Raw genomic sequence first — 25,836 nt, forward strand, 5'->3', positions numbered from 1 at the left:
TGACAGGGTTGAAATATATGACCTCTAAGATCTCATTCAGCTATGTTTCCATGAGCTCATTTCTTACTAATGTGGGGAAGAAAACTACAGAGGTCAGCAGAGGAGGAAGAAAGGGGGCTTGAAGTTGCTTCCAGTTCCTAGGAGTCTCAGGTCAAATTATTTTATATTTTTTTACGAATCGAGAGATATGACAGGCAAGTTATAGGGTAGACATCAAAAATGTCTATTTACAAAACTGCAGTAATAATTATAGGTCCTTGGGCTCGGAAGGGCTCTGAGAGGGCATCCCATCCAACCCTAGCTGGAACATGTTCTACAAGTGTCTCTTCAGCCTCCACCCGAATGTTTCTATTGACAAAGAACTCACCACTATAAGAGAAGCTCATTCCACACTCAGACAGGGCTGATTATTAGAAAGTTGTTTTTAGTTTCAACTAAAATCTATCTTTCTACCACTTCTACCCTTATTCCTAATTGTTCACTCTTCAGATATGTGAGGACAACCTTCATGGCTTCCTAACTAAGCCTTCTCTTCTCCAGGTTAAACATCTCCTGTTCCTTCATTTCGTTCTCTTATGACCCCATCTCCATCCTGTTCACTCTCCTTTGGAAGAGCTTGACAATAATAAGAATCCCTGATGAGTTGACAATACTTTGCAGTCCTCCTTTGCAGCTGCTCCATCAGTACTTTCAAGAAAGTTGGTACTCAAGGAAGTAGAGTCATTGCTTTAAGCGAATTGGTTCACAATAGAACTCTGAACAGGATCCTAATTAATGAAGGCAATCCTCATCTTGCCTCTGTCATTTAGTACACAGGCTAAAAGTGAGAAAATATTGTGGGATCCCTTTGAAACTGAAATAGGATTATCTAGCCCTTAGGTTAAGCAAACCATGCTGCGGCAAGTTTTTAGAAAGTGTAGTTATGTTTTGAGGAATATAATTGACCCCTAGGTACTACCTAATTATGTCAACCCAAAGCAACAGAATTCAAGGAATTGGAGTTAAGAGACCAGGATTTGAATATAAATTTTAATCCTTTCTATTAGCTGTAGGATTTCAGACAATTGACTTTTCCTATCTGGTTCTCAGTTTTCTCTTCTGTAAAATGGGGGTTTAAAAAAATGGGGGTTTTAAAATTTTTGGACCACCTTCTCACAGGGGTGCTGGGAAAATAATGCTTTGGAAACCTTAACTTTATATAGAAAAGAGAATAAAAATGGGAATTGTTGTTGTTAATTTTACCCTTCCACAAAACTTTATCACCATTTAGATAGTAGAATGCACAGAGCATGCACAGGCTTTCTCACTGGATAGAGTCAGGAAGGCCTGAGTTCAAATACACACTCAGATACTGGTTATGTGACCCTGATCAAATCACTTGACCTTTGCTTCTGTTTCCTCAGGTATGAAACAGGGATAACAATGGCCCCTACCTCCCAGGGTTGTTGCAAGATGAGATATGAGATAATATTTGCAAAGCTCTTAGCATGGTGCAAATTTGTAAAATGAGATGATGTTTATAAACCCCTTAGCCCAGTGCAAAAATTTTAAAAATTAGAGCTTTGTAAAATGTTTAGTTCCTCACGTATAGTCATGCTTGATAAATACTTGCTCCTTTCTTCCCCCCCTCACTAATTCTCATGGCAACTACCCCTTTCTAAAGGAAGCTCTATCTTCCCTAGCCTTCTAAAGTAGCTATGGAGATGCTCAATCACAGCAACCACAGTTCTCATCTCGATGGCCTAGGCCTTTGGAATGTACACAATCACCCCAGACAAGTCAAATGCTCAGTCTATACTTATGTCTCTCTCATCAGTCTTCAGTCATTTTTCAATCATGGTTGATTCTTTGTGACCCCATTTGGGGTTTTCTTTTTTTTAAAAACATTGAATTATTTTAATCAGTTTTTGTGTGTGTGTGTGTGTGTGTGTGTGTGTGTGTGTGAGGCAATTGGGGTTAAGTGACTTGTCCAGGGTCACACAGCTAGCAAGTGTCAAGTGTCTGAGGCTGCATTTGAACTCAGGTCCTCCTGAATCCAGGGCTGGTGCTTTATCCACTGTGCCACCTAGCTGTCCCCTTTTGGGATTTTCTTGGCAAAGATACTGTAGTGGTTTACCATTTGCTTCTCTGGCTCTGTTTACAGATAAGAAAATTGAGGCAAGCAGGGTTAAGTGTCTGGCCCAGGGTCACACAGCTTGTAAATGTCTGAGGTCAGATTTGAACTCTGGTCTTCCTGACTCCAGGTCCAGCACTCTATCCACTGCATCACCTAGCTGCTCATCATCAGAGTCCAACCCCTCTCATACCTGAATAGAAATCTGTACTAGCATGGCCTGGATCACTACTCACACTCTGCTTGAAGACCTCCATTGGTGGGAATTTTCAGGCTATTAAACTATCCCCTCCCACTTTTAGACAACTCTAATTGGGAGGAAGTGTTTCCTTCAGTTGAGTTGAGATCTGTCTCTTTGTAAAAAAGCCATATGTAGTTAATTGCCCAGGGCAAAGATTGGGGTTGGGAGTGAGAGAATACAGAAAGAGATCTCAGGCATGGGAGGCAACAGATCTCATGGTGGAGGAGAAACGCTGGATACCTCATCATGGTGGGGAGGCAGGACACTGCCAAGCCACCACTAAGCAGGGAAGTGGCTGGCTCAGGACCAGACAAAGGCTCACCCACGTGGCCACTGGCAGGCCTTCTTTCTCCATGTTGAAGAGTATGGTTGCTGTCAGAGCCCTCTAAATAATGATACTCTTGGACAAAGCACAGTCTCCCCATTTTAGAACACTTCTGGGCCCTTCTGTTTCCACCTTCCTACGTGAACTCTATGCATTTGTGTGTGTGTGCCAAACAACACGCAATAGCTCAATAAATGTTTCCCAGAAGCATTTGAAGGGGTGCATGCTGAGCCCGGGAGACAAATGACCCATTTTAGAACAATGCACCTTCAACAAGGGGGATTTGTGATGATGCTAGAAGCAAGCACTTTCTAAAAGCAACCATTGAGATGCTCTAAGTGTAGACCATCAATCTCAACAATAATAGCGCATGCAGCCTCAACTCACAGCAGTTATTTCTAGCAAATGCTCAGCTCTCTAGCAAGTACCCAGTCACGCCCCAGATATAGAAACCCGGCCTAATAGCCAGGACAGGAGAGAATTCATATGGGAGTGGACACTGGGGACAAGTTCCTCCATTGCTTATTGTGAAATGTGGTCCTTAGAAGAACATTGTACATAGCGACAACAACAATGTAAGTATGATCAACTGTGAAAGACTCAGCAACTTGGATCCAGGTAATGATCCAAGTCAATTCCAAAAGATCCATGATAAAAGATTCTGGCCAGAGAGAAAGAGAAAGAGAGAGAGAGAGAGAGAGAGAGGGAGAGAGGGAGAGAGACAGAGAGACACAGACACAGAGAGAGACACAGAGAGACAGAGAGAGACAGACAAAGAGAACTGATGAACTCTGAATGTAGATTGAAGCATATTTTTTCTTTTACTTTATTTTTATTGTTTTATTTTGTTTGTTTTCTTGTGCAATACAGAAATATGTTTTTCACGACTTCACATGTAAAATTCATATCAAATTGCTTTCCTTCTCAAAGAAAGGCAAGGGGTAGGAAGGAGAGAGAGAATTTAGAACTTAAATTTTTTTTGTCATAAAAATATTTTATTATTTTCTAGTTACATGTAGAGATAGTTTTCAACATTTGTTTTTGTATTTAGTTCCACGTTTTTCTCCCTCTCTCCCTTCCCTCCCCCTCCCCAAAACAACAAGCAATTTGATATAGGTTATATATGTACAATCACACAATCACATTAAACATATTTCTGCATTAGTCAGAACACAAGGGAAAAACCTCAAAAAAGAAAACAACAACGACAAAAAAAGTAGAAACAGTATGGTTCAATCTGCATTCAGAATCCACAGTTGTTTTTTCTGGATGGGGAGAACATTTTTCATCATGAGTTCTTTGGAATTATCTTGGATCATTGTATTGCTGAGAAGAGTTAAGTCTATCACAGCTGATCATCACACAATGTTGTTGATACTGTGTACAATGTCTTCCTGGTAGAACTTAAAATTTTTAAAAATGATTGTCAAAAAATGTTATATGTTAATAGGGAAATATTTAATGAAATAAAAAACAACTTTTTCAAAAACAAAGGTGCTACAAATGTAGTACACATTCTTTTTTTTTTAAGGGATGGAATATTAAATCTGCTGACCTTGTGGTTCAATGGCAGCATCTGTCACATCCTCTGACAGCACTACAATCCTGTCTCCAGATAACAGGTCATTCATTCCAAGATGAAAATGCCCAAGAAGTCTAAATTAGTTAGGATCAGAGCCCAGATAAGCTGAATTACACAAGCTTACTAGTTGTGTGACCATGGACAATTCACTCCCCCTTCCTGAACTTTAGTTTTCTCATCCAAAAAATGGACATAATTGCATAGTCACATTAATATTATAATCTGGGGAGGGGATGATCTTGGAGAGGGAGGAGATGAGGGAGGAGTCTATTTTTTTCTCTGAAGGCTTTTCCCAAAGATCTATCTTCTTCCTCTTCTGGCACCTCCTTCCCTTTTTATTATCTTTCAGGAACCTTCCATATTAAGAACTTTCATGGGGATAGGAACTGGACCTGTGATTTCATCGATTTCTCCCAGTACCAGTTGGCATCCTCCATGTATCTTTATAGTCTTAGAGAATTGCCTAGAGCACTGAGTGGTTAAGTGACTTGCCCAGAGTCACATGGTTGAGTATGTGTCAGAGGTGAGACTTGAGTGCAGGTTATCCTGGCTTGGGCATGGGCTCTCTAGCCGCTAAATTAGGTTGGATCTCAAGAACATCTCTCCCTTGCAAACTCAATGATGGACACTTGTCTGCTTTGGAGTGTCAGAAGTAAGAAACTCACCAGTGAGACCCTGGTCCTCCCTTTAAAACACTTCATCTTTTTCTGGATCCTTGAGTTTCCCTCCCAGATTCCTGTCTTGTTAATGGGCCAAGGTGAAAACTTAGTGTGATCATTGGCCACATCCAGGGGACAGCTTCTCCCTGGTCCACTGTCAGTTCCATCTTCCTGCCCTATTCCCCAAGCCTCCTACAGGTCCTGGTTGTATTCTTGTTCTGGCCACCATGGTAACTGAACACTACTTACCCTGTGTGCTTTGCTTCCTGGATATACCCACGTCCTCATCTGCCTTGTTCCTCTGGATGTCTCTAGTCAAGCCTCATAAGTCCTTTTGCTTTTAGCCTTGCCTAACTGGCTTGTCGAATTCTTCTGCAAATCCCCTTAAACCTATAGCAACAGACCACCTCAGCTACCCTAGGAAGGTTAAGCTTGAGGTGCTACCAAAATGGGAGTTGCTTTGGAGACACTGAGAGAGACCTTAGTGGGGAATGGGAATCCTCTTCTCTATGGTCCTCGACTTCTCTGATCATCCAGCCTTTGCTGAATATTACCAGGAAGGGGGTAATTCCCTGCATCCTGAGATAGCCCATCCCACTTCCAAACAGCACCATTAGGAATGTCTCCTTACACCAAACAATCTACCTCTGTCAAACTTCCACTCTTTGGTCCTACAGTAGTCTTGACCTCTGGGGCCAAGTAGAGCAAAACTAATTTCTCTTCCATAGGACAAACTTTCAAATACTGGGAGATACTTATTATTTTAAAAATTCCATTGCATTCCACAGATACTTATCAAGCACTTCCTGGGGATACAAAAATGGAAAACAACACAATCTGTGACCTCAAGAAGCTGACCATCTACTTGGGAAATATTACATTGCACACAAATCAGTATGATACAAGTTGAATGTGATGGGGACCATGCAGAGCTCCAGAGGAAACACTGGAGGGAAATCTAAGGAGGGACATGTAATTTATGGGTGGGGGCTGCTTGGAAATAGTTCATGGAGGGCATGTCTCCTGAGCTGAGCCTTGAAATTAGCTTTTCTACCAGCTGCTTTTTTTAAGTAGGCTGTGATAGGGAGAACCTAGAAGTAAAGATAGCATGCTTTAGATAATGTGAGGAGGGGTTCATCTGCTGGGAGATTGTCTAAAAGACCACAGGCAGTTCTGTTGTGTCTGTTCTCCCCCCACCCCACCCCAGATCCCTCTGAGAGGACCTTTCAGGACCTCTCTTTTATAGCTGGGCCCTTTCTCTGACATCACAAGCAGTTAGTTCCCTGACAAGGACATAGCATTGTTTCCTGCCTACAGTGGCAGATAGGATTTCAGTTTATTCTTCCATTTCCATAATTGTTTTCTATAATGCATCTGGTTTTCAATTTTCCCTGTTCTATTCAAAGAGAGGATATTTGTTCATTCCTTCTGGTCTTGGGGGGTGGGGAGGGGTTGTAAGCAGAAGGTCTATATCTTACCTACACTTCTTTGAAATTAAAGCAATATTGGCAATGGTAATAATAATAAGAACAACAACAATTATAAAGGGTTTTAGCTGGGTTTACCAGCTCCCTTCACAGCTCATTTTGGACCTGTGGCCTTTCTTTCTTTCTTTCTTTCTTTCTTTCTTTCTTTCTTTCTTTCTTTCTTTCTTTCTTTCTTTCTTTCTTTCTTTCTTTCTTTCTTTCTTCCTTCCCTCCCTTCTTTCTTTCATTTTCTTTCTTTCTTCCTTCCTTCCTTCCTTTCTCTGTCTCTTGTCTCTGTCTCTTGTCTCTGTCTCTCTCTGGGTGTTTCTCTGCCTCTCTGTCTGTCTGTCTGTCTCTGTCTTTTTATCTTTCCTAGGCTCGAATTACAAAAATTAACAGGAGTAATCCCAATAGTGATCAGCACAAAAGCTTTAGCTTGTTCCATTTTTTTCTACCTAGGTGAGTTTACTCCTCCTTAAGCAGTCCAGTGGCCCTCCACTTCCAAGAGATTACCATGTGGTGCCTGATTTAACAGACATACCTGATCAGCTTTAATCCTCCTGCAGCTCAAAACTCCTGAATTCACGTGGTCCACTAGCTTTAGCCCTCTTCCCCCCCTAACCTCCCCCTCAGCAGCAAGGACTATGTGTGTGCTATCTCACTGGGCCTGGACCAGGGGTTCTTAATCTTGGGTCCGTGAATTTGTTTTTTTAAAAATATTTTGATAACTTTATTCAATAAATCCTTTGAAACAGTACATATTTATTTAATGAATTCAAAAACATTATTCTGAGAAGTGGTCCATAGGTTTCCACCAGACTACCAAGGGTTCCACAGTCCCCTGATTTAGACAGAGCAGACAAAGATTGTCAGGTGTCTCTAGCGACTATGGTGTCATTTAGGGAAATCCACTAAGAGAATCATAGTTTGTTAGAGCTAGAAGGGTCCCCAGAAGATAGGCCATAGAACATCTCAGAGCTCAGATGACCCTCAGAGGCCGGTCAACCCAAATCCTGTTGGAAGTTGCAATTTAATTCCATCAAGCTTGACTAATAAATTTCTTCACGTTCCCCAAAAGACAACAAAGTCTAGACACAATATCCTGTTGTCTTTTTTTCTGCCCCTTATATTCCATAATTTCCTCAACTGAACTGAAATAAAATCAATTGATCAGGGAAATCCTAATCTACTCCTCACCCCTACCCCAATATACTATATTTTGTATTGACTCATTTTGTTGTTATTGTTCAGTCATGTCTGACTCTGTGATCTCATTTGGGGTTTTCTTGGCAAAGATACTGGAATGGTTTGTCATTTCCTTCTCCAGCTCATTTTACATATGAGGAAACTGAGGCAAATAGGGTTAAGTGACTTGCCCAGGGTCACACAATTTGGAAATATCTGTGGCAGGATTTGAACTCAGGAAGATGAGTCTTCCTGACTCTAGGCCTGTCTTTCTAACCACTATGCCACCTAGCTGCCCCATTCATACACATACATACACATGAATTATTCCTCCCCACTCCCACTCCTGTCTCCCAAGATGTAAACTCCTTGAGGGCAGGGGCAGTTTTTGTTTTGTCTTTGACTAAAATTGTGTCTGGCACATAATGTGTACTTTTTAAATACTTATTAAATGAATGAATGAATGCATTGCAGTTCTCTAAGTTCCTTCAATTATTGTGATAGGGATCATAATACATACACTCACACATACACATGATGCCAAGATTGTTGTGAGGTCAGATGAGATCATGGCTAAAACCATGATTTCTAAATTGTTAAGCTTGGTTAGCTTAATATTGCACTAAGACTGTGGAGACACCCTGCTTGTTATATGTTATCCATATAAAAACATATGCATATCCAAGAATACACAGGCACACTCATACATGGTAACATATAAGGACGTATGTCATAATAATAACTGATATTGAACTAGTATTAAAACCTTTACAACTTAGCTATTAAAGCTTAAAATTGTATTAAAACTTTCAGGACCCTTTATGTCATTCTATGACTGTATATTACTGGATATGAGGTACTAAAAATCCTGTGGGGAATTTTCTTTTCTTTTCTTTTTTTTTCAAGGCAATGAGGGTTAAGTGACTTGCTCAGGGTCACACAGCTAGTATGTATCAAGTGTCTGAGGCCAGATTTGAACTCAGGTCCTCCTGAATCCAGGACCAGTGCTTTATCCACTGTGCCACCTAGTTGCCCCCAGGGAGAGGGGGGCAGAGATACACTTTGACTTATCAAAATGAGTAGAACCTTGTTGATGTGAAAAACTTAGGCCAACTTGGGAGGGTCATAGAGAGGACCCAGTTTGGGGAAAAACAAAAGCAGAGTGGTGAATTGGAAAGAGTGTTGGATTTGAAATTTGAGGTATTAGGCTTGAATTTCAGCTCTAGCATTTATTTATGTGTCTTTGGGCAGATCTTCTGGGCCTTAGTTTCCACATTTATAAATTGAGGGGGTTGGACTAATTGGGAGGAGGTTGGCTAGACAGTCTTTACAATCTCTTCTAACTTTAAGATTTTAGATTCGAAGTCCCCTAATAGTTCTGATGTTCTTTGTTCTGACTCTAAGTTCTAGTCTAGATCTACATTCTATGCTCTGAGGCTCCCTACAGGTCTGATCCTTTATGTTCCTATCTGGCTCTGACATTCTATGATTTTAAGCATGTGAGATGGAAATATCAAAGTATGAGCTTGGTTGAAACCTCAGCTGGGAGAGGACACACAGATGGGCTTTCTCTGGAGGCAAGATGGTTTGGCCACAAGTGGAGGTCCAACTCAGACAGTTTGGTAGGGAAAAAAAAACAACAAACCAACAAAACACCATGCTGCTCCTGCCACAGGAAGCTATAGCAGAGCTACGGCTGGGGTGGGAAGTAGGGGAAGAGAGCCAATGAGACTTTTTTTTCTCTACCCCAAGAATTCTGAGAACTGCAAGTTTGTATTGTCTTCCTTTGAATGAAAGTGAGGCTGTTTTGAAATCTATTCTCTGTCTTTAGGAGAGTCAGGGGAAGGAAGAAATGAGTATCCAGGCTGGATCAGTTATGGCCTCGTGGCAGCATGAGAGACAAAGAAACTCTTCAGGCGTTGGCAAGTGAAGGGAGTCAGGCGGGCGGGCAGAAAACAGAAACGGAAAAAGAAAACCCCAGGAGGGGTCCAGCCAGGTTCCTTCCTGCCCACGCTCCCAGAATCAGGTCTTCCTTTACCAATGTTTTTGTATGAAAAAACTTCCTGTTTTTCATCCTTCCTGATGGAAATATTTTTCCCTCCTGAACTTCATGGGGGTTCTTATTTTATTTACTTTTACCGAGTGATTAAAAATGGGCCAGTTTTCCAAATAACAATCATCTTTTAACATGGATGGAGCATTTCTACTTTTTCCCGAACCTATTTCACCTATTACCTCTTCACACCAGACCTGAACCTGGGGCAGGGAGAGGAATATTCTTCCCATTTTATAGGAGGAAAAAACTGAGTCCCAAAGAGAAGAAACAACTTGCCCAGTTATACAGTGAATTTGTGGTGTAACCAAAGTAGAAATCAGATTCTATAAGTCCCAATATCAGTACATTCCCACTAGACCACCCTATTCCCCAGAATATAACATATATTTATGGAAGCTGTTCATTGGAAGCCCACAAAACCTATGGCCACAGGACTTAGAGGCAAGAGGGATCATTTAGCCCAATCTCCTCATTTGACATAGGGAGAAACTAAGGCCCAGAGAAGGGAATTGACTTTTCTAAAATTGCACACTGCTGATCAGTGTTGAAGCTGTTACCCAAACCCTGCACCTGTGGACCTACTTCAAGTTCAATTTATTTTCTATTACTCTACAACATCATGGAGGAGTCACATAGGATTATGATGTTTCATAGTCATTTCATTGGTGGTCTGGGTATAGTCAGGGTAAATTTCCTGAAGGAGATGATAGTGGAAGGACAATTGGAATATGGACAGATTACAGAAACAGGCAGGGCACGAGGGATGCATGATCTATAGCCTGAAGGTCCTAAGACAGGAATAAGTAGGAACAAGCTGGACAAGAACAGTGAGGAGGCCAGCTTAGTTTGGAGTAATATTAGTTGATATTTAGATAGCGGGTTACATACATTATTTCAACTTGATCCTTACAAAGGGTCTGCAAGGTATCATGCTCATTTTATAGATGGGGAAACTGAGACTCATAGAGATGTAACTTGTCCAAGATCATAGAAATGTAATATGGCCATTAGAGCTTCATTTCTCTTTTTCTTTCTTTCTTTCCTTCCTTCTTTCTTTCTTTCTTTCTTTCTTTCTTTCTTTCTTTCTTTCTTTCTTTCTTTCTTTCTTTCTTTCTTTCCTTCCTTCCTTCCTTCCTTCCTTCCTTCCTTCCTTCCTTCCTTCCTTCCTTCCTTCCTTCCTTTCTTTCTTTTTTTCTTTCTTTCTTTCTGTGAGGCAATTGGGGTTAAGTGACTTGCCCAGGGTCACACGGTTAGGAGCTTCATTTCTAACCTTAGTCTTCTGCCTCCAAATACTTTTCCCACCATGACACCCTACCTAAGAATGTGGTTAGGTTGTGGCTGTTTTAGAAAAGGGATATTGATGGATAAGGCAGGCTATAAAGATTAGGGAGAAGGCCTAGATTGGGAAGGAAAGTGAAAAGTCCCACTTCACTATAATAGGCTAAAGCTAGGTGATTTTTGTCAGGCAGTCAGTAAATAAATATTTCATAAGCATCTACTATGTGCCGGACACTGTGCTAAGTGCTGGGAATCACAAGAAAGGTAAAAGACAATCCCTGTTCTCAAGGAATTCACAATCTAATAGGGGAGATAACATGTGAACAACTCCGTATAAACAAGCTAGAAACAGGATAAATTTAAAATAACCAACAGAGGGAAGACACTATGACTAAGGAGATCAAGAAAGGCTTCCTGTAGAAGGTGGGATTTTGGCTGGGACTTGGAGGAAGCCAGGAAATCCGGGGCGGGGATCATTTCAGGTATTGGGGAACAATGATTCCCCTTCATGAAGTAGAGTGTTTTGTGTGAGGAATAGCAAAGAGGCCAGTGTCACTGATCAAAGAATGTGTGTGTGTGTGTGTGTGTGTGTGAGCACACATGTGCAGTATCTTTGCTAAGAAAACTCCAAACAGGGTCACTTTGGCAATAGGTTAGATATAGATATGAGCAAAAATGAGAAATTGAGGATGACACCTAGATTGTGAACCTGGGTGACTGACAATGATGATGGCCATCATAGAATAGGATAAGTAGGAAGAGGGAAAGGTTTTAGGGAAAAGAGAATGGATTCAGTTTTAGACATGCTGTATTTAAGATGTCTGTGGGACTTCAGTTCCAGATGTTCGGATGGCAGTCAGAGATGTGTCTAGAAGTCAGCGGAGAGGTTAGAGCTGGATAAGTAGATCTGAGAATTATCAGCACACAGATAATTGAATCTGTGGGAACTGATAAGATCACCAAGTGAAATAATATAGAGAGGAGAGAAGAGGGCCTTAGACAGAACACTGTGGGACACTCACAGTTAGTGGGCATGACCTGGATGAAAATTCAGCAAAGAAAACTGAGAAGGAATGGTCAGATAGGTAGAAGGAGAACTAGGGGAGAGGAGTACCCCAAAAATCTAGAGAGAAGAGAATACCAAGGAGGAGTGGATGAACAACAGTGCTGCAGAGAAGTGCAACAAGGATGAGGAATGAGAAAAAGACATTCAATTTGGTAATTAAGAGATTTTTAGCAACTTTGTAGAGAATATTTTCAGTTGAATAATGAAATCAGAAGCCTGACAGCAGAACAGATAGTGAAAGGAAAGGAAGGTGAAGAACTTTTGTAGATGATCTTCTAAAAGCATTTAGCTACAAAATGGAGGAGAGATATGGAACGATAGCTAGTGGAGAAGGATGGATTGAGTAAGAGTTTTTGAGGATGGAGGAGACATGGGCCTATTTGTAGGCAGAAGACAAACATCCAGTAGAGAAGGTGAGATTGAAGGTAAGTGAAAAAGTGAGGAAGATAGAGGAGGGTAATCCTCTGAGGAAGATGGCATCCCATCTGAGGATCATCATTTGAGGATGTAAAGGGTTAGCCTCTGCAAGGAGAAGTGGGACCATATTATATGAAATGGGGTAGAGAGTGAAAAGATGGCAGAAAGCATGTTAGTGACATGAAATGAGAAGAGGCAGGGATTTAATGAGTTTTGTTTTTGTTTTTGTTTTTGTTTTTGTTTTTGTTGGTGAGACAATGAGGATTAAGTGACTTGCCCAGGGTCACACAGCTAGTAAGTGTCAAGTGTCTGAGGTCAGATTTGAACTCAGTTCCTCCTGAATCCAGGGCCGGTGTTTTATCCACTGCGTCACCTAGCTGCCCTTTAATGAGTTTTTATAGGGAAAAAATGCCAAGTGCTGCACATAGATCCCCCCAAATCAAATGTACAAATATAAGAAGAGTTAGGTAGAGAAAGAAGGAAGGAAACAAGCATTTATTAAGGGCCTACTATATGGCAGGATAAATACTTCTTATTGTACTAAACACTTCACAAATATCATCTCATTTGATCCTCATAACAATCCTGGGATATGGGTACTATTATTGTCCTCATTTTACAGATGAGGAAACTGAGGCACCATGAAGTTAAATGACTTGACCTGGGTCATGCAGCTCATGAGAGAGGTCAGATTTTCTTTCAGGCCGGCTTGACTACAGGACCAAGGCTCTAGTCACTGTGCCACCCAGGGATCTGGGTGGTTTAGAAAACTATAAGCTTGAGGCATTCACAATATGACAATGCAGTCCTCTACCTACAACAAAAAGCCCCCCCCCCAAAAAAAAAACAACACCTAATCCTAGGTGTGTAGAATTAGAAGCAACCTCAGAGGACAGCTAGGCCAATCCATGCCCAAACTGGAATGTTCTTGACAGCAAACCCAAGAAGTGATCATGTAGCCTTTGCCTGAAGACCACTAGTTTAGGGTCATCTACTAACTCCTAAGGTAGCCCATTCCACCTTTGGATACCACTAATTGTTAGGAATTATTTCCATACATTGAACTAATATGTGCCTGGGGACAGCTAGGTGGCACAGTGGATAAAGCACCGGCCCTGGATTCGGGAGGACCTGAGTTCAAATCCAGCCTCAGACACTTGACACTTACTAGCTGCATGACCCTGGGCAAGTCACTTAACCCTTGTTGCCCCCACCCCCTAAAAAAGAAAAGAACTAATATGTGCCTCTCTTAGTGGTCTTGCATCCTACTGGAAAGAATGATGGGATTGGAATCAGATGACCTAGGTTTGATGTCCGGCTTTGTAACTTATTCAATACGTGACCTTGTGTAAGTCATTTACTTCCTCTGTGCCTCAGTTTCCTTATCTATAAAATGAGGGGGTTGGATTAGATGACCTCTAATATGCCTCCCAATTCTAAATCCTCTGATCCCATGCAATTTCTTTCCATTCAGCCCTCTGAGGCCTGCTAGGTGGCACAGTGGATAGAACACTAGAAATGGAATCACAAAGACTCATCTTCTTGAATTCAAATCTGGACTCAGACACTTACTAGCTGTGTGATTCTGGGTAGGTCACTTAACCTTCTTGGCCTCAGTTTCTTCATCTATAAAATGAGCTGGAGAAGGAAATGGCGAACCACTCCAGTATTTTTTACAAGAAAACCCTAAATGGGTTCACAAAGAGTAAGACACGACTGAAAAAATGACTGAACAACAGTTTTAAGGCTAAGAAGTTTAAACCCTGTTTTATATGACAATCCCTCAAATAATTGAACTATCATATGTCCCTAAGGTCTTATTTTTATTTTTTATTTTTATTTTTGCAGGGCAATGAGTGTTAAGTAACTTGCCCAGGGTCACACAGTTGGTAAGTGTCAAGTGCCTGAGGCCGGATTTGAACTCAGGTCCTCCTGAATCTAGGGCCGGTGCTTGATCTATTGCCCCACCTAGCTGCCCCTAGGTCTTATTTTTTCTAGGTTAAACATCCTCAATTTTTTCAGTAAGTCCTCTTATGGCAAGATCTAAAGGTTGTTCCCCATCATGGTAACCTTCCTTGGTGTACACTCTAGTTAAAACGTGGCACCAGAAGTGAATATAGTTCAACCAGATGTTGCCTGAACAGGACATAGGACAGTAAAATTATCCCCTTCCCAGTCCTGGGGCTGCCACTCCTCTTAATGCAGCTTAAGGTCGGTCACATTAGCTTTTTTGCCTGCCATATCACATTATTGACTTATATTGATCTTGCAAAGCACTAAAAAGCTTGCAATCCTCTAATGCAACCTCAGGCTGCATGAATAGAGGCATGTTGTCCTGAATGAGAAAGGGGATGGTCCAGCTATTTTCTGCCCTGGGGGGATCACATTTGGAATACCGTGCTCAGTTCTGCGTATCATTTTTTTTTTTTTTTAGGAAGGTCACTGAAAATCTAGAGCGTGTTCCATGAAGCAGTATGAATTAGTGAAAAAGGCCACTGCTTTGGGAGTCAGCAGACTTGGGTTCATGTTTTGGCTCTCCTCCTTACTAGACATGTAACCTTGGACAATTTGCTTAATGTCTTTGAGCCTCAATTTCACCGTCTATAAAAAAATGAAAGGATTTAGACTAGATGGTCACTAAAGTTCAGAATGGCACCTGGGTGGTTCAGTGAATAGAGCACTGGGTCCCGAGACCAGGGAGACACACTTTCCTGAGTTCAAATCTAACCTCAGATATTTACAAGCTGTGTGACCCTGAGCAAGTCACTTAACCCTGGTTGCCTCAGTTCCTCATCTGTAAAATGAGCTGGAGAAGAAAAGGGCAAAACCCTCTGGTATCCTTGCTGAGAAAACTCCAAATGGGGTCACGAAGAGTTGGACACAAGTGAAAAATGACTGAATGATGACAACAAAGTTCAGAATGCCTCTACCCCTCAATTCTTTCCTAGGTCATCGTCCCATGTACTTGCTATGCTCTCTTCACTTCTTTATCCTGACTCCTTGAAGAACCAGATCTAACCTACAATATCTTCTATTTTTGAATCCCTTGTTTTCCTGTTCTTTTGTTGATGATTCCTTATCTAACCTAGCCTTGGATTACTCTCACCTTCCTACACCTTTGCTCCTATTCACATGCTAATGGATACACTACAGGCAAGTTATTTCATCTCAGTTGGACCATCACCAAGCAAGGTAGACATTCTATTGCTTCCTAATTGATTCATTATCCCCTTCTCCACAGCGATTGTTGCAAACCTCTTCATAACTCCTCAAATGTTCCTTAGCACCTCCTACCTCAACATGGACAAATGAGGAAATCTGTGGAGAATTCCTTCTTCTCCTTCCTTCCTTCCTTATACTTTACTTACTTCTCCATCATTCAGACATTCCCATTCCACCATCTCTTTTATTCTGGTCTCAAACTAAGAGTTGCCCTTTTTCTTTGCCAAGCATCCTCTACATGTGTCCTCAATCCCATCCTCTCCCAACTTCTTCATCAAATGGCCTCTATGATCATTCTCACTCTCATCTTCAATCTCTTCTTCTATACTGTCCTCTTACCCTAATGCCTACAAACATGCTCATGTCTCCCCTATAATCAAAAAACCTCAGCCCATCACAGGTAGCTATTACCTTATATCTTACCTTCCTTTCTTAACTAAACTTCTTGAGGAAGCCAGTTACATTCCGTGTCTCTACTTCTCCTGTTCTCTCTTCTAAACCCCTCCTGGCTTCTGATCTTGTCTTTCAACTAAAACTACTCTCTCCAAAGTTACTAATGATCTCTCCCCCCACCCCTCTCTCTTCCCCCCTTTCTTTGGTGGGGCAATGGGGGTTAAGTAACTTGCCCAGGGTCACAGAGCTAGTAAGTGTCAAGTGTCTGAGGCTGGATTTGAACTCAGGTCCTCCTGAATCCAAGGCCGGTGCTTTATCCACTGCACCACATAGCTGCCCCCATGATCTCTTAATTGCCAAACCTAGTACCCCTTTCTCAGTCTTCATCTTTCTTGTCCTCTATGCAGCATTTGGCGCTATCAATCACTGTCTCCTCTGGATCCTCTTTTCTCTTTAAGTTTTCATGACATTGCTCTTTACTAGTCCTCTGCCTGTCCTTTTTCAGTCTCCTTTGCTATTTCTTTATCATACCCACTAACTATGGATGTGCCCTGTCCCAAGCCCTCCTCTTTTTACTCCATACTATCTCACTTGCACTAGGTGCTTCAGTGCTGGACCTGGAATCTGGAAGATCTGAGTTCAAATCTGGCTTCAGACACTTGCTAGCCATGAGACCCTGGACAAGTCACTTAACCTTTATTTGCCTCAGTTCTTCGTGTAGAAAAGGAAGGAAATGGCAAACCACTCCAATATTTTTGCCAAGAAAACCCCATGGACAAATCCATGTGGTCACTGAGAGTTGGACACAACTGAACAACAACAAATCTCATTTGATGATCTCATCAACCCCCATGTATTTAATTATCAACTCTAAGCAAATGGTTCCTAGATCTATACATCTAGCCCTAGCTTATCACCTGTGCTACAGTCTCATTATCCCAACTGCCTTTCAGACATTTTGAACTAGATGCACCATAGGAATCTCAGACTCAACACAATACAAAATTCTTTTTTTTTTTTTACTCCCCCCACCCCCAACTTTCCTAGCTTTTGAACTTCTCAATTACTGATGAGGACACTTCCATTTTCACAGTCTCACAGGCTCAAATCCTCACCCTCAACTCATCCTACACATTACCCAACCCCTTAGGTCAAGTCTTCTTCACTTTTGTCTGGACCATTCCAACAGCTTTCTAAATGGGCTCCCTGTCTCACCCTTTCCCACCCTAATCCATCCTCTACACAGCAGCCCAAGTGATTTTCTTAAAGCACATGTCACCTCTTTAAAAGAAAGCCCTGTCTGACATTTAAAACCTTTCATATTTTGGCCCCTTCCTACCTTCTTCCATCCCATGTACTCTATGATCCAGCAACACCAGACTTCTGTTCCTTGAACAAGACATTACACCCTCCAAATCCATGCCTTTTCATTGGCTGCCGCCCATGCCTAGAATGTTCTCCCTCCTCACCTCTACTTTCTGTCTTCCCTTAAGATTCAACTCTAATTTCTCTTTCTGCAGGATGCCTTTCCCAGTCTCCCCTTTCCAGTGCCATCCATCTGCACTATCTGTGCCTTCTTTCTGAGTTTACTTTCTATTGACATCCCTCTTGTATGCATGTTGTCTCCTACATTAGAATGTAAGCTTCTTGGGGGCAGCTAGGTGGTGCAGTGAATAAAGCACCTGCCCTGGATTCAGACACTTGACACTTACTAGCTGTGTGACTCTGGGCAAGTCACTTAAACCTCATTGCCCCGCCAAAAAAAAAAAAAAAAAAAGAGTGTAATCTTCTTTAGGGGAAGGACTCTGGCTTTGCTTTTCTCCATATATGAGGGATTATTACAGTGTCTTACACAACGTAATTACTTAATGAATTCTTTCAGACTGAGAGATTGGCCACATGTGTGACCATTTTATTAGTTACATTTGGGTCAGCATTAGTTACTCTGGTCCTTCATCAGCTTATCCTGGCTCTCCTGTGGTCTGCTGATCTATCTGTCCCTTTTTTTGTTGTTGTTTAGTTTTTTCAGTTGTATCTGACTCATCATGACCCCATTTTATGTTTTCTTGGCAAAAACACTAGAGTGATTTGTCATTTCCTTCTCTAGCTCATTTTACAGATGAGGAAACTGAAGCAAACAGGGTTAAATGACTTGCCCAGAGTCACACGCCTTCCCATACCTGTGCTATTTGATTGTATGGACTGATTATCCAATAGGATGGATAGATTGTGCTATGGAGACCATTCCTTCTAACGTACACAATTATTCTTTTCTTGGCTTTACTCTAAGCAACCACATGGAAACTTATGATGGGCCTATTTCCAATCATGTGTGAATGGGAGGCTGGTACTGTGAGATGGCAAAAAGTCCTATAGTCTAATTGGCTGTAAAGGAGAACTGAGGATTCAGGGACTGCTGAGCCAGAACTTGGGGGACTAGGTGGGAGATGGTTAGACTTTAAGATGCAAGTGAATACTTTATTCTATCGCTCTGTACTCATCAGAGTGGATATCCTCTCCACTACTACCCATATAAACCATTCCATGCTCTCTTCTCCTGTGAGATTCATTTCCATGACTTTTAATGATTCCTCCATAGAAGGTCTATCCAATGACTGCCATTGTTTTTAAGAAAGAGGACATTTTGAGATGGACCAGAATCCACCTTTTCCTCCCTATATCCCATATAGTGGGTGACTCTTCTTGGCTCAGGTGCCACTCCCCCAGTCTTCCATCATCATTGGGACCAAGGGACCAACCCCAAACCACAAGTCATTCATATCCTTTAACAATGGTCTAGAGCATGTGTGACCCACTGCAACAGACCACATGCATGTTCCATGGTTCTCTACAGCAGTGAATATCCTTGTTTGAACTTCAGGTAAATTGGACGTACTAAAAGAAAGAGTGAGTGGAAGCCAAGCAGGAGAAATAATTAGGGATCACTGTAGCTCTTCTTTGAGTCCAGGGAGCTAAGCAAGCTGAGGGGCCGGGATAAGTTAGGGAGCTTAGGATCTCAGGACATGGGTCAAAAGGTGAGCCCTGATCTTTGAATCAGAAGTCAGGAAATTTGAGTTTGGGCTTTAACCTTCCTTGGTAAAAACCTGGGCCACTGATTTTCCATCTCTGGGCTTTAGTTTCCTCATCTATAAAATGGAGATATTGTTTTTGTGTTCCTTAAGCACCTGTAACACAGAAATTGACTCTAGAATTAGGAATTATTATTAAGGGGTCAGAAATAAGGAAAGGTGAAAAGATTGGCTCATAGTAAGCCAGGTACATACTAAGTGCTTAATGTTTATTGATTGACTGACTGGGACCAAGGACAATTCCTCTGGAATAGAGGAGCTGGGCTTTGATAAAGCCTTGCTTTATCAAAACCTAAGTTCCAGGGCTAGATCTTTTTCACAGAGTGACTCCAGAGGCGAGAATACTTGAAACCTGGCCATGGGGTCTATGATCTGAAGAAACTGAGGGCATTTTACTCTGAGAAGATTTAGGGGGAGACATGTCATCAAGCATTTGAAAGGCCATCATATCCAAGAGGGTTTTGTTTGGTTCTCTTTTACCCCAGAGAGCCGAAAAGGGAGTGATGCCAGTATGAGATTGAGGGAGGCTGATTTGGGTTAAATATAAAGCAAATGCACGTTGTTAGTTCTCTACCTATTTAGAACCATCCAAAGGGGAAGGCTGCCTCAAGTGGGTTCTCCATCATCATAGGTCTTCAGATAGAGACTGGATGACTTTTTGATAGGGATAATCCAGAGATAATAGAGAGGGATCTTTGATTAGATGGATTCTGCACTATATCCCATCCCAGACCAAGAGTCTATGCTACTATAAAATTTCTGAGAGGATGTCAAGTGGTAGAGAGATTAGACACGATCTATGTAGCCCAGGAGGGTAGAAGGAAGAACAAAAAAGGGGCAAGACCTCTTTGAGCTACATATCCCAGCCATACCACACCCCAAATAAACTAAGATAGATGCTTTTCCCAGACTGTTATTTTAAAGTTTTCTACAAAATCACCACATACTGATCTATTACCAGAGGCTACCATCCCATCTGTGGGGACAACTGGCGTTCCTTTGATTTATGATGTGAAGAAAACCCTTACCTGAATTATTGCCCAGGCTCCAACTCTGGATTTTGTGTGATTCTATATTTACAACACAGCACCATTTATTTACACCACTGGAGTGTAAATTCTATGAATAAATTCTATTATCTCTGGAACTTGAGGTATGACGAAAACATGAAATCTGCTTCCAAATCGTGAAATTCTGTCTGTCTCTCATCATTACTGCCCTGATGCCTAGGGGGTGGGGTGGGGTTTGGGTCCTAGGCAACATTTGTTCCCCCAGTTCCAGGCTCAATTAAAGTTTCACTAAACTGTTTTGTTCCCAAACACTTTTCAATAAATCTCTACCAATGTAGGCTCACCAGCTGAAGGAATAAATACAGTTCTAGCGTTGACTGCAGACAAATGACATGAAACTGAGCAAGGGCTTAGGGTGTGCTTCCCAGAGATGGGCACGGTGCGTTACAAGACAGGCCTACATGACTGGCCTACTGGAAATGGGATTACAGGATTTAGAGCTGTTAGGGGCCTTAAGCACAGAGTGTAGAATGTCAGAGCTGGAAGGGACTGTAGAGCAGAGAACAGAACAAAGAAAAAGTCAGAATTTGAAGGTAACCATCTTGGCGCTCTCACATCCTCTCTTCCTCAGGCTGTATCTTCAGTAAGTCCAGACTGAGTCCTGATATAGGCCTAGACCCTAACCGAGTTCCCAATCTGAGTCTCAACTCAGTTGAGTCCCTAAACTGTACTCATCCTGGTCATGGAATGAGCTCTAACTTAGGTCCCAGGCTGGGTTGTTTTGTTTTGTTTTGTGGGGCAATGAGGGTTAAGTGACTTGCTCATGGTCACACAGGTAGTACGTGTCAAGTGTCTGAGGTCAGATTTGAACTCAGGTCCTCTTGAATTCAGGCCTGGTGCTCTATCCACTGTGACACCTAGCTACTCCCTCCCAGCTAACCTTGGTCTCAGATTAAACTTATTGAACCAAGGAGAGTTATACATAAAACAGGGAAAGAAACAGGTGGACATTCAGTGTTACATGAAAGATCTCCCTGTACTATGGGAAAACAGTTGTTATGCAGTCTGTGGGCTTAGTTCTAGGGAGAAAGGAAAGGGGGAGGTAGATGCTGAAAAGAATATGAGGACAAGCTAAAGTGCTGTCCCAGGAGGGGAGATATGATCTCTCCTGTCCTTTCCTGAGACTGCTGATCCTGGAGGAGTCCTTCCCAAGAGGAAGTGTATCCTGAGGGAATTTGAAGGAGAACTTCTTATTTCATCTCTAGGAAATATGGATTGCTTTTTATAAAGTTTCAAAACTTAATGCTATTTTTAGGTCTCATTTTGTGGAGAAGATGGCATTTGGTAGGCAGTGAGTCCATGCTTTGTCTGTTACTCAGCCTTGTTAAGATCCAGATTTCAGTGACTCCAGGATTTGTGACTTCATCAGTGTGGATGTTCCCTCCACTGATGCAGGTAGCCACTCTTTCACTCCTTAACATATATGATTGTCAATAACAGCTGTGTCTGAAAGAAGTTATTACCAGGACGCCATTCCTTTGGTGATAAGCCTCTGCTATTACTGGCTCTGGAGGAGAGAGTAAGGCTGGTGACTGCATAGCCACTTAAATCTAATTTACTGCAAGTCAGGACTTCATCTTCTAATGTCATGGTCCTCTTCAAGAATGAAGGACAAGGGGGCAGCTAGGTGGTGCAGTGGATAGAACATCGGCTCTGGATTCAGGAGGACCTGAGTTCAAATCTGGCCTCAGACACTTGATACTTACTAGCTGTGTGACCCTAGGCAAGTCACTTAACCCTAATTGTCTCACAATAAAAAAAAGAATGAAGGACAAACAACAACCAACATCTCCTGAGTAAGAGCTGCCCCACTGGGGACCCAACTGGCAAGTTCCAGATGATCAATGCAGCTCCCTGTCTCTGTCCCCGTTCCTCTCCCTCTCTGTCTCCCAACTCCATCAACATTAACTCTTCCCATCTTGTGTTATCTTTGCCAATTTCCTGGGTGTTCTGATTTCATTTTTCTTATTAGTGATTTGAATTCATCTTCCATATGGTTGTTGATAGTCAACAATGGGTCTTTTGAGAATTGTTCATATACTTTGTTCAGTTATGCACTGGGGAATGACTTTTAGTCTCAGACATTTGTGTTAGTGCCCTAAGCTTCCTCTCTTACCTAGTTGTGTTCATTTTATTTGTGTGAATACTTTTCAATTTCATCTAATCAAAATAATCTGTTTTATTTTTAGTAATCACCTCTATCCTTTGTTTAGATTAAGAATCCTTCCCTTGGTCATAGTTGTGAAAAGTACCTAATTGAATTCTTTTGTAATAGTTTTTAATCATGTTATCTTTCATATCCAGGTCTCTTATTGTGGTATAAGAAGTAAGATGTTGCTCTAAACCAAATTTCAGCCAAATGGCTTTCCAGTTTCCCCAGTAATTATTGTTAAAACAGGGAAATCTTCCCCAAGTAATTTATGTTCCTGGGTTATTGAGTTCAATTATTTTTTATACCTCCTTATCTACTCTATTGCACCAATCTGCTTTTCTGTAACTTTTTTTTAAACCAGTATCAAATAATTTTGATGATTATTGCTTGATACTATTATTTGAATCCTGAAAGTGCTGTCCCCCTTTCATTCCCACTCCCCCTCATCCCAATAATTCCCTTGAGTTTATAGATCTTTTGTCTTTTTTCAAATGAGTTTGTTATTATTTTGTCTAGCTCTATAAAGCATCTCCTTGGTAGTTTGATTGGTATGGCACTAAATCTGCAAATTAATTTAGGTAGTATTGTCATTTTTATTATATTGCCATGGCTCAACCATCAGCCTTGTCTATCCTTACAGTTAAGTTGTTCTTTAGCATTTATACAGATCCTGAGTACGTGTGGGTAGGTTCACTTCTTTATATTTTATTCAGTTATTTTCAGTGCGACATCCCCTTCTTATTATTGTCTCCAGGATTTTGTTACAGCCATACGGAAACACTTTCTTTTTTGTGCTCATTTTGTATTCTTCTACTTTACTGAAACTATTGTCTTAATTAGTTTCTTTGCTGATACTTGAGGATTTTCTAAATAAACCATCATGTCCCCAGCAAGTAGGGATAGTTTCTCTTCCTGTTTGTCTTTAATTCCCTTCTCTTGTCTTTTTGCTATTGCTAGCATTTGTAGAACTGCATCAAAAAACAATGGGGAAAGGAGGCATCCTTTGCTTATTCTTGTATTTATGGGGAAAGTTTTTTTTTTCTGGTGTGTTTGTCTGCTAGTTTTTGTTTTAGATATATACTTTTTTATCATATTTTTAGAAAATCCTTTTATATCTGTGTTTTTGTAGGGTTTTAGTATAAATGAATATTATACTTTGGCAAAGGTTTTTTTTTTCTGTATCCATTCATATAAACATTGTTTTTGTTTAAATATTAATTTTTCCCTACAGTGAATCAGTCTTACATCACTACTATAAAATCAACTTAGTCATAGTGAATTTAAAAAATAGGTTAGTTATATTTTTGTCAGGATTTTACTTAAAATTACTGAATTAATATTCATCAATGATATTTATGTAGTGGCTGCAATATACTAACGCCCTGCTCTCATACAAGTTAGGCTAATTATTCCTTAAAAAGTGATTAAAGGGGGCAGCTAGTTGGCGTGGTGGATAGAGCACTGGCCTTGGAGTCAGAAGTACCTGAGTTCAAATCCGACCTCAGACACTTAACACTTACTAGCTGTGTGACCCTGGGCAAGTCACTTAACCCCAATTGCCTCACTTAAAAAAAAAAAAAGCGATTAAAGCCATACTTAAGACTTGATTGACTAGGGAGGGTGGGAGCATAGAGAGGAGAGCTAATGGCTCAGGCTTTTGACATCATTAGCTGGTTGCCTCAGTATAAAACAGCTAAAGGAGGACCAGGTAACTTCAATGTTTGGCTGCAGGACCACAGGGAGGAGAGGCAAGGGAGCTTCACTCAGCTGAATCAACTCAGGGTTTCCTCACCAAAGTACAAAGAAATATTTACTTTTATTAACTCCTTTAGGGGCAACTAGTTGGCATAGTGGATAGAATTCGGGGTCTATAATCAGGAAGACTCATCTTTCTTTTCTTTTTAAGTTAACTTAATGTAATTTAATCTTTTCAAGACACTGTGCTAAGTTCTGGAGAAACAGAGTAAAAATAGTTGCTTTGTTCAAGGAGCTCACATTCTTTCCAGGTTTTTCTGGGATCATCCTGTTTGTCATTTCCTATAGCACGATACCATTCCACCACAATCATGTACCACAGCTTTTTCAGTCATTCCTCAATTGATGGACATTCCCTTGATTCTCAATTCTTAGCCACCACAAAGAGTTGCTATAAATATTTTTTGTACCATTTTCACCCTTTTCTCTTTTTCATGATTATTATTGTTAACTGTTTCCCTTCTACCCTATTCCCTTCCCCATGATATTTACTCTATTATCCATCTTCTTTCATCCTATCCCTCTTCAAAAGGGATTTGCTTCTTTGTCCCCTCCCCCAATCTGCCCTTCCTTCTTTTGCCCCTCTCTCTTTATCCCCTTCCCCTCCTATTTTCCTGCAGGGTTAGAGAGATTATTCCACCCAGTTGAAGACTCATCTTTCTAAACTCAAACCTGTTCCCAGACACTTTACTAGCTGTTCGACTCTGGGCAAGTCACTTGACCCTGTTTGCCTCAGTTTCCTCATCTGTAAAATGAGCTGGAGAAGGAAATGGCCAACCACTCCAGTATCTTGGCCAAGAAAACCCCATATGGGGTCACAAAGAACTGAGAGATATGAAGTTCTTTAATCATTTGGATTATACAACCTTGGCCATTGGATGAAAGCAACTAACACCACAAAGGAAATATCTAATATTTGGTTGAAAGGATTACTCATATGCCTTAAGCTGATGTAAAAATGAAAATCATCTAATTCTGTAGAGGACTATGGGGTTGAGCTGCAAAGAACAAGGAGCCCAACTCAAATGCTATATCCAAGGAGAAGCAGCATGAAGATACACTGAGAAAGGAAAGTCCACTGGGGACTTTTTGTGCCAGAAATAGAAATTGCTTTGGTCTCATATGTGACTGCCTCTCTAACAGCATATTCTATATATGCATCCACTCTTACCACTGATACTTATATGTATTTGTGGGAGAGTGTGAGACAAGATTTCAAGGGGAATATTTTATTATTTCTGATCATGGTATTGTTTTTAAGTCAATGCTTTTGCTTTAGTTAATTGTATCTACTAGATAAATATTTTTTAAAAAATTTTATTTTTATTTAAAATTTTTTTTGGTGGGGCAATGAGGGTTAAGTGACTTGGCCAGGGTCACACGGCTAGTAAGTATCAAGTGTCTGAGGCCGGATTTGAACTCAGGTCCTCCTGAATCTAGGGCCAGTGCTTTATCCACTGTGCAACCTAGCTGTCCCCTTACTAGATGACTATTAAAGATGAACATATTAGTAAGGACTAATGAGCTATAGTTTTAGAAGTGTAGACTCACTGAGTATCTTTTTTTTTCTTAAATTAAATTAAATTTTCATCTTCGGTTCCATCCTTCAACCCCTCCATCACCTACTGAGAGGGCAAAGAAATACAACACCCATTGTACATCAAGAGTCAGACTCAGAATATCTTGAACATGAAGGGGCTGAATGAGATATGATGTGAGAGGTTAGCCCAGAAAGGCAGTAGATTCAGATAAACCTTTTATTTTATG

This window comes from Dromiciops gliroides, chromosome 2 (genome assembly GCF_019393635.1).
Source record: "Dromiciops gliroides isolate mDroGli1 chromosome 2, mDroGli1.pri, whole genome shotgun sequence".
In the NCBI taxonomy this organism is placed as follows: domain Eukaryota; kingdom Metazoa; phylum Chordata; class Mammalia; order Microbiotheria; family Microbiotheriidae; genus Dromiciops; species Dromiciops gliroides.